A 9,441-nucleotide genomic window follows, 5' to 3' on the forward strand; every position below is an offset into this window, starting at 1 on the left:
AGATTTTCTGAATAGATTATCTTGGAGAAATATTAGCCTGAGTTATGTCTCATCATTTATTTTCCCCACGGGGTTTTTGAGATGATGGTTGTAGACATATTAGTGTTCTTTGGGCTAGATGTCCATGGGAGAATAATGTTATACCATGGTTCAATTGAACCACCGACAATTATCTATAAGGATAATTGAGCTTGTGTTGTTCAGATGGAAACAGGTTATATCAAGAGCAACATTAATAAGCATATTGCTCCTAAATTGTATTATCCATCTTGCAAACAAAGTTTTGTGATAATCTTGCCGATCTATTCACAAAATCTCTACCATACTCAACGTTTTCAGAATTGTGTTGAGGTGATTGGTATGAGAAGACTTAAGTGCTTGCAAGGATCAGGGGGAGTAATTCTCCATGATATTTGACCTGTTTTGTACCATCATATTACACTCTTTTCTTTGTATGAGTTTTGCCTTGTAAGGTTTTCTCATCCAAAGTTTTTAACGAGGTAATATCAACTAAGCTATATGCTTCATCATTGATTTTTCCCCATGGGGGTTTTTATGAATGATGATTACAAGCATATTTTCTTTTGGAGTTCGAGTGAGATTATTCTCATTATCCAAAAGACATTGTGTACTCCATATTTTTTCCCACAGGGTTTTTGATGAGATAAGATCTTGAAAGAACAGCTGACAGATCATCAAATGAAGTTGGATTGATCAAGCGGGAGTGTTACAAAATATTACATATGTGATCAATCCAAGGGGTGCGACATTTTTCCCCAAGGGACACACCCCTTGGGATACACCCCTTCACTTGTATATAAGTGTAATGATCTCTGGAATACAAACGTTGTCTGTCATTCTCTCCATTCTCTATGTCTCGTTACCACTGAAATTCAATACACTCGATTATTCTACACCTCCTGTGCGGCGCGCGCACGTGTCACATGACCCGCTCCGTGGCCCACGGGTCTCGTCTCTCGTGTGGCCGGGCTCCGGCGAGGATATCCTAGGACGTGCACACGTGGGCCCAAGCCACGACCGACCAAGCAGGACCAGCCGATCGGCCACCCCAGGCCGGCAGGCTACCATCCACCACAGCTCGGCCCACAGGGGGGCAAGCCGACGAGCGATCCCAGAGACTCTCAACAAGTCAACCAGCAACAGCTCCAACGCGTCGCCCATTATTGCTACGCGCACCAAAAGAAAATGAAAAGTTGTTGTTGTTTCGTAGCCACTAACCACGAAAGGCTGTTTGTTTATTTCCGTGCGTTCGTATCATATCAAATATTTAGATATTAATTATAAGTATTTTACATAGACTTAATTAGGTTTAGTAAGTTTATCTCACTTTTTAGTCTTGATATGTGCAATTAGTTTTATGTATAATTATCATTCAAATATTTGATGTGACAAAGAATCAGGTGAAACCAAACACCAGGAAGTAGGGAAGATAATAAAGTGAGCGCAATAGTCGCTAGGCTGTCAAGGACATGGAGTACGCTTGTAGCTAGCGCGTGTCTGCTTGTCCGAATCTACCAGAGCAACAACGGCGCACGACTGAACACAATAAGAATATCTCCATTCTCCAACATATATCTATTTTATACTCTATTTTAAACTTCTCTCTACAACAATGCTATATATAATTCCGTGTCTTCTATTTCCTATGCTCTAATAGAGACAGTCTAACAACTGCTGTTTCGTTAGACTAGCTGGACAAAGCAGTATGCCGTTCCCGCGCCTTTTGTTGTTTTAGGGAGAGATTGCTTACACCCATGTACTACCGTTGAGCTGGTTTCATATAGATAATACTAGTAACTGGCGCGCGCAGACGACCTGCGCGCGTGGGCAAAAATTGTAGTATAAGTGATAACATTTTGAGCAAGATATACATATACTCATCTAAATAGAGTTAGGTAAATTATCGTGTTTCAACATTTGAAATCAAGTTGTTATATTTATAAAAATTGTCTTGAAAAGGATGAATATATATATATATACACATAATTGTAGAGAACATACAAAAATAAACACCCTAGAACTTCAAAGGTTGTTGATGGTAGAAGGCAACATTCAGTTTTGGGAAGATTTCTTGGGAGTTTTTTCTCGGATACTCATGTGTCCTTCTTGAACCTGTTGGTGAATTATGGAAAAAATAGTGAGTTGGTACATATATTTTCATTTATGGACTGATTTGTATTTGTATCTTTTTTCACAAATGGAACTTTATGTAAAGATACAAGAAGAACTTTAAGCAGAATCATAAGTGCAGGTTTTGACTCACCATTATCATAACAATTGTTTTATAGATTATTGTTAAGTCTTAACAAAGTAGAACATGACATACATGATGCCTGTGAAGTTTGTTGTGTCCTAGAATTAGAGCATTAGACTAGAAATAGTATGGTATGCACATTGGACATGAAGCGTCTGTTCGGCATACAATATAGTGAGATTACTAATTAGAAATAGCAGCTAGGCAAGGCGTAATGCCTTAAATCAAGTATTCTCTTTAGGCCCATTGAGAACGAAAGTCACTTTCTTCAAAGTAAAGCAGTAGAACTCTGTCTAAACTTGTGTTTCCTTAATTAAAAAAATTGTATGGTGACCAGAATCACTAAAAATTTTGAAAATTTATGGTAACCAAACACTCACCTGAGTTTCCTTCAAGCGATCACCTGTACAACCACTTTTAGCAAGACGATCGCTGCAGCAAAATCAATCAAGTTAATGACTCTTTGGCCAGGTTGGTCTGTTTTCTTCAACCAAAAAAATGGGAGCTATACTTTCTCAGGATTAGTTATTTGGCATGCAAAATATTTGTTTAAAAAGGGATTGTCGCGAGTCTGAAAGAGAGCATAAGGAACACTATATTTTGGTAGATCTTGGTATGATAATAGTGAATGTTCCATTCTACCTCATTAGATTTGGATATCTTTAATGTAAATACAAAATGGCCTCTAGACGGTTGTTCATTCATATGAGTCTTACCCACAGGTCCATTTAAATGCAGATAACATTATCATATTCAATACAGATATGCAGTTATAGGGATATATGTTGAATTAGAAAGCCACTATCAACAGAGCATTTACACAATCAACTTTGTGTTTGTTGTATACATATAATAAATATTTAAGCTTTATTAGGACAGTAGGACCTAGGTCACCAACTGAATAGGCTTCACTTTTGAGAACTTGATTATGCGGGTATTTTGTACAGAATTTGACAGCTACTCTTCCTAAGTAAAGCAATGGTATGACCGTATGAGGTTGTGAAATGTTAAAGAGAGGTTCTATAAATACTTGGCATAATGGTATTCCTCGTAGGCAGTCTAATTCAAGGAACATAAAAGGCATATATTGTGATTACCTCCATGACCATCAAAAACATCGAAGAACGTTGTCTCGCTACCAAGATCTAGCATTGTTGAATGATGTATGGATGTATAGATTGGTAAATATTATGTCGTGGAACAATTTTAAGAAATAGTCTGACCGATAAAAATGGTAGGCATCTTTAAAAAATAACCATGCTTGTAGTGTGATGTTGAACGTACTAAAATCAATGTATTAAACATATTAAATGAGATCAAAGGATGAAAGGAATATGGATTTAGTATCAAAAGAGAGCTAATGCCTGTAGTCTATGACAAATCATTGGTTCACTCTTTACAGTGTGATATTGAACTTATTAAAATCATTGTGTTAAACAGATAGAATGAGATGAAAGGAATATGGTTTCAGTATTGTTACAACTTGGTGCAAAAATAATAATTGATTTTTTGGAAGATAATTAGTGGTTGTTAGATTCTTTCACTTATTTTAATGAGGGAGATTTTTTCTGTCATTTCTTATAAATAAATACAAAAAGATTTATTGGGTTGCATGTCATTTCTTTTCCTATACCTATTTTTTTTGTATTTATATGTGCAAAGAACAAATTTAGTATGTCATTGATCTGGAAATACATGGTAACCAAACACTCACCTAAGTTCACCTGTGGAGCCACTTTTAGCAAGACGCTTACTCCCTGCTGCTAAATCAATCAAGGACTACTTGGATATGTTGTCATGTGTCGTGCAATAAAAACAGAATCCTTCTAGCCCCAGTGAACACCCTGTCCCTGAAGTAATTGCGGCTTGGATGGCTTTGACTGGGAGAGGGGGAATCACGGCCATGAAATCAATACCCTCCCTTTGAGATGATAATGATTGCTTTATCTGTTCAAAGATCTCAAATAATCCATGCATCATACCCACAAATTAACAATATCCTATGCCAAATATCAGCAAGCCTCTACAGACGAAGCCAAGAAGCACCCTCAGCGGGAGTGCCTGCCCATGTCCATTTATATATGACATGTACCTGAAAAGGCCAGACATGCACTTCTAAGACATAGTAACATACATTTGGGAAGTTTCAAATAAGAACATTTGTGTAAATAAAAAATGCATTCGAAGGAGCACTGTCGAAGCAGAGCAGCTACTAATCTTGAACGGAAACCAGCTGTCATATCTTTGCATGGTGTTGAGAAGATTACCAAGCTAGAAATTGTGTAAATAAAAAATGCATTCGGAGGAGCACCGTCGATGCAGAGCAGCTACTAATCTTGAACGGAAACCGACTGTCATATCTTTGCATGATGTTGAGAAAGATTATCAAGCTAAAATAGGATTCAAAACAGAACTTCACTATACCTGCAACAGCTTCAATCCCTAGCTCCAGTTTTACGCTCCTATTGGTTGCCGACTATGGCAGGAACGCGCCGACGCGGGCCTCAGCGGAAGGGGCGAGGAGGCGGAGGGGGTGCAGGAGGCGGAGCTCGTCGCCACCACGGTAAAGATGTCGCCAAGCTGGACGGCGAGGGTGGACCCGGCGGCCCATGAGGTGGAGGCGGCAGATGGAGAGTCGGGGCTACGGGGCATGAGGCCGACGAGGTGGAGCACGGAGAAAGCCGATCCACGACGCGATGCTTCTAGGAGCAATGGACAGCAGGCCGGTGGGTTCTTTTCCTCACCCGGTTCGTTCGCCATCTGGAACCATCGAGGCTATTCCAGGATTTGAGGAGTTTTTTCTCGGATACTCATGTGTCCTTCTTGAACCTGTTGGTGAATTATGGAAAAAATAGTGAGTTGGTACATATATTTTCATTTATGGACTGATTTGTTTTTGAATCTTTTTTTCACAAATGGAACTTTATGTAAAGATACAAGAAGAACTTTAAGCAGAATCATAAGTGCAGGTTTTGACTCACCATTATCATAACAATTGTTTTATAGATTATTGTTAAGTCTTAACAAAGTAGAACATGACATACATGATGCCTGTGAAGTTTGTTGTGTCCTAGAATTAGAGCATTAGACTGGAAATAGTATGGTATGCACATTGGACATGAAGCGTCTGTTCGGCATACAATATAGTGAGATTACTAATTAGAAATAGCAGCTAGGCAAGGCGTAATGCCTTAAATCAAGTATTCTCTTTAGGCCCATTGAGAACGAAAGTCACTTTCTTCAAAGTAAAGCAGTAGAACTCTGTCTAAACTTGTGTTTCCTTAATTAAAAAAATTGTATGGTGACCAGAATCACTAAAAAATTTGAAAATTTATGGTAACCAAACACTCACCTGAGTTTCCTTCAAGCGATCACCTGTACAACCACTTTTAGCAAGACGATCGCTGCAGCAAAATCAATCAAGTTAATGACTCTTTGGCCAGGTTGGTCTGTTTTCTTCAACCAAAAAAATGGGAGCTATACTTTCTCAGGATTAGTTATTTGGCATGCAAAATATTTGTTTAAAAAGGGATTGTCGCGAGTCTGAAAGAGAGCATAAGGAACACTATATTTTGGTAGATCTTGGTATGATAATAGTGAATGTTCCATTCTACCTCATTAGATTTGGATATCTTTAATGTAAATACAAAATGGCCTCTAGACGGCTGTTCATTCATATGAGTCTTACCCACAGGTCCATTTAAATGCAGATAACATTATCATATTCAATACAGATATGCAGTTATAGGGATATATGTTGAATTAGAAAGCCACTATCAACAGAGCATTTACACAATCAACTTTGTGTTTGTTGTATACATATAATAAATATTTAAGCTTTATTAGGATAGTAGGACCTAGGTCACCAACAGAATAGGCTTCACTTTTGAGAACTTGATTATGCGGGTATTTTGTACAGAATTTGACAGCTACTCTTCCTAAGTAAAGCAATGGTATGACCGTATGAGGTTGTGAAATGTTAAAGAGAGGTTCTATAAATACTTGGCATAATGGTATTCCTCGTAGGCAGTCTAATTCAAGGAACATAAAAGGCATATATTGTGATTACCTCCATGACCATCAAAAACATCGAAGAACGTTGTCTCGCTACCAAGATCTAGCATTGTTGAATGATGTATGGATGTATAGATTGGTAAATATTATGTCGTGGAACAATTTTAAGAAATAGTCTGACCGATAAAAATGGTAGGCATCTTTAAAAAATAACCATGCTTGTAGTGTGATGTTGAACGTACTAAAAGCAATGTATTAAACATATTAAATGAGATCAAAGGATGAAAGGAATATGGATTTAGTATCAAAAGAGAGCTAATGCCTGTAGTCTATGACAAATCATTGGTTCACTCTTTACAGTGTGATATTGAACTTATTAAAATCATTGTGTTAAACAAATAAAATGAGATGAAAGGAATATGGTTTCAGTATTGTTACAACTTGGTGCAAAAATAATAATTGATTTTTTGGAAGATAATTAGTGGTTGTTAGATTCTTTCACTTATTTTAATGAGGGAGATTTTTTCTGTCATTTCTTATAAATAAATACAAAAAGATTTATTGGGTTGCATGTCATTTCTTTTCCTATACCTATTTTTTTGTATTTATATGCGCAAAGAACAATTTTAGTATGTCATTGATCTGGAAATACATGGTAACCAAACACTCACCTAAGTTCACCTGTGGAGCCACTTTTAGCAAGACGCTTACTCCCTGCTGCTAAATCAATCAAGGACTACTTGGATATGTTGTCATGTGTCGTGCAATAAAAACAGAATCCTTCTAGCCCCAGTAAACACCCTGTCCCTGAAGTAATTGCGGCATGGATGGCTTTGACTGGGAGAGGGGGAATCACGGCCATGAAATCAATACCCTCCCTTTGAGATGATAATGATTGCTTTATCTGCTCAAAGATCTCAAATAATACATGCATCATACCCACAAATTAACAATATCCTATGCCAAATATCAGCAAGCCTCTACAGACGAAGCCAAGAAGCACCCTCAGCGGGAGTGCCTGCCCATGTCCATTTATATATGACATGTACCTGAAAAGGCCAGACATGCACTTCTGAGACATAGTAACATACATTTGGGAAGTTTCAAATAAGAACATTTGTGTAAATAAAAAATGCATTCGAAGGAGCACTGTCGAAGCAGAGCAGCTACTAATCTTGAACGGAAACCAGCTGTCATATCTTTGCATGGTGTTGAGAAGATTACCAAGCTAGAAATTGTGTAAATAAAAAATGCATTCGGAGGAGCACCGTCGATGCAGAGCAGCTACTAATCTTGAACGGAAACCGACTTTCATATCTTTGCATGATGTTGAGAAAGATTATCAAGCTAAAATAGGATTCAAAACAGAACTTCACTATACCTGCAACAGCTTCAATCCCTAGCTCCAGTTTTACGCTCCTATTGGTTGCCGACTATGGCAGGAACGCGCCGACGCGGGCCTCAGCGGAAGGGGCCAGGAGGCGGAGGGGGTGCAGGAGGCGGAGCTCGTCGCCACCACGGTAAAGATGTCGCCAAGCTGGACGACGAGGGTGGACCCAGCGGCCCATGAGGTGGAGGCGGCAGATGGGGAGTCGGGGCTACGGGGCATGAGGCCGATGAGGTGGAGCACGGAGAAAGCCGATCCACGACGCGATGCTTCTAGGAGCAATGGACAACAGGCCGGTGGGTTCTTTTCCTCACCCCGTTCGTTCGCCGTCTGGAACCATCGAGGCTATTCCAGGATTTGATACACGAAGGGATTCTTGGCCGCTAAAATCTGATCGAACGGCTAAAAATTTTAAAGGTGACGTGGTCGAACGGTGTCGTACTTTTACGTCGCGCTTTGTAAAGTAGTAATACTAGTCACTCGCGTGCGCCAGCGCGCGCATGTAAGCAATGTAATGTGTATAAAAATAGCATTATAAAAATGTTTTTAATAAAAATAATTGAATTAAAATAGATGATAAACATGCAAATTTGCTGTAATAATTACCTGGCATATGCTGTTGATTGATAGAAATAAAAAATTTATTCGATTTAAGGTTGTAAAAGTGAAGTACAGATGATAGAATATCAATAATTGAGATATATACATAGATGTATAGGTAGAAAAGAATGTCTGATGTAGCTAGGAATAAAAGAAACATATTAGTCTGGCATAATATTTATGGGACAAACATTGTATTATCACATATTTATATCTAAACAGATTGCTAGTGTATAGTAGCAAAAGATGGCTGCCACATATTTACATCTAAGTAGGTTGTTCATAACTACATAGTAGTATAGTATATATCTAAGCAGATTGATCATCAGTGCATTGTAGCAAATGATGGTTGCCATATATTTACATCTAAGTAGTTTGTTCATGACTACATAGTGGGAAAAGATAGTTCGAAGTTGCTGATATATTATTTATTGGATGGAGCGATCATGGAGTCTTGGTAGCATCGAAGCATTGAAATTGCAGCTTGAATCAAGCTCCTTGCGTCTACAATAGAGAACAGAGAATAAGAGTTAAATATTTATAAAATTAAATGGCACGCAATAGGATATTATTTTCCTGATAAATAAGGGAAAATGTGTTCTAGTACTTATTGGCAAATTGTAAGCATGATAATTAAATTTTTTATTTGAGAACTTCTGTTTGAAGTATTATTGCAATAGGAAAATTAACAGTTTTTTAGTAAGAAGAGACAATAAGATTTTTAGTTATTTAATAGAAAGAAATCTGGTTTGCAAAAAACAATAAAAGACAGGTGTAGTAGCATAAGCTGGTACTTTCAAGTTGATTTGATGAACATGCTGATTCTTAACATATAAGCGGTAGTACAATAGTTCTTAGCATATATTAGTAGTGAAGAATGTGACGACATGAACTTGTAGTAGTAGACAGTAAACATAATCAGCTTTCAAGACCATTCTGCCTGAATAAATTGTAGTGTTGCTATGTACAAAGCTTATTGTCTTATAGACCGTTGTTGTTTATAAAGAAGTGATATAAAGAATGGTATCTTACTTATGAAAGCATGTCAATGCTTAATCACAAAGCATGTCAATGCTTTTTGTTCAAGTGCCCGCTTTCGATTTTGGCGTGCAAGTGTGGCATTCTTGGACACTACAACATTGCAAATATTTTTAGGAGCAAACAT

At 37.8% G+C, this 9,441-nt stretch overlaps 1 pseudogene across 1 annotated transcript; it reads right to left on the reverse strand.

The window, feature by feature from the left end:
• Positions 1-1,940: 1,940 nt before the first annotated feature.
• On the reverse strand, positions 1,941-7,840 carry LOC100383903 (uncharacterized; annotated as a pseudogene). The gene is made up of 7 exons (NR_169042.1): positions 7,671-7,840; positions 6,961-7,338; positions 5,628-5,679; positions 4,700-5,104; positions 3,990-4,367; positions 2,656-2,707; positions 1,941-2,133 (listed from the first exon to the last, which is right to left on the reverse strand). The product of NR_169042.1 is annotated as an uncharacterized protein (transcript).
• Between the last annotated feature and the right edge of the window lie 1,601 nt (positions 7,841-9,441).

Source organism: Zea mays, chromosome 2 (assembly GCF_902167145.1).
Source record: "Zea mays cultivar B73 chromosome 2, Zm-B73-REFERENCE-NAM-5.0, whole genome shotgun sequence".
In the NCBI taxonomy this organism is placed as follows: domain Eukaryota; kingdom Viridiplantae; phylum Streptophyta; class Magnoliopsida; order Poales; family Poaceae; genus Zea; species Zea mays.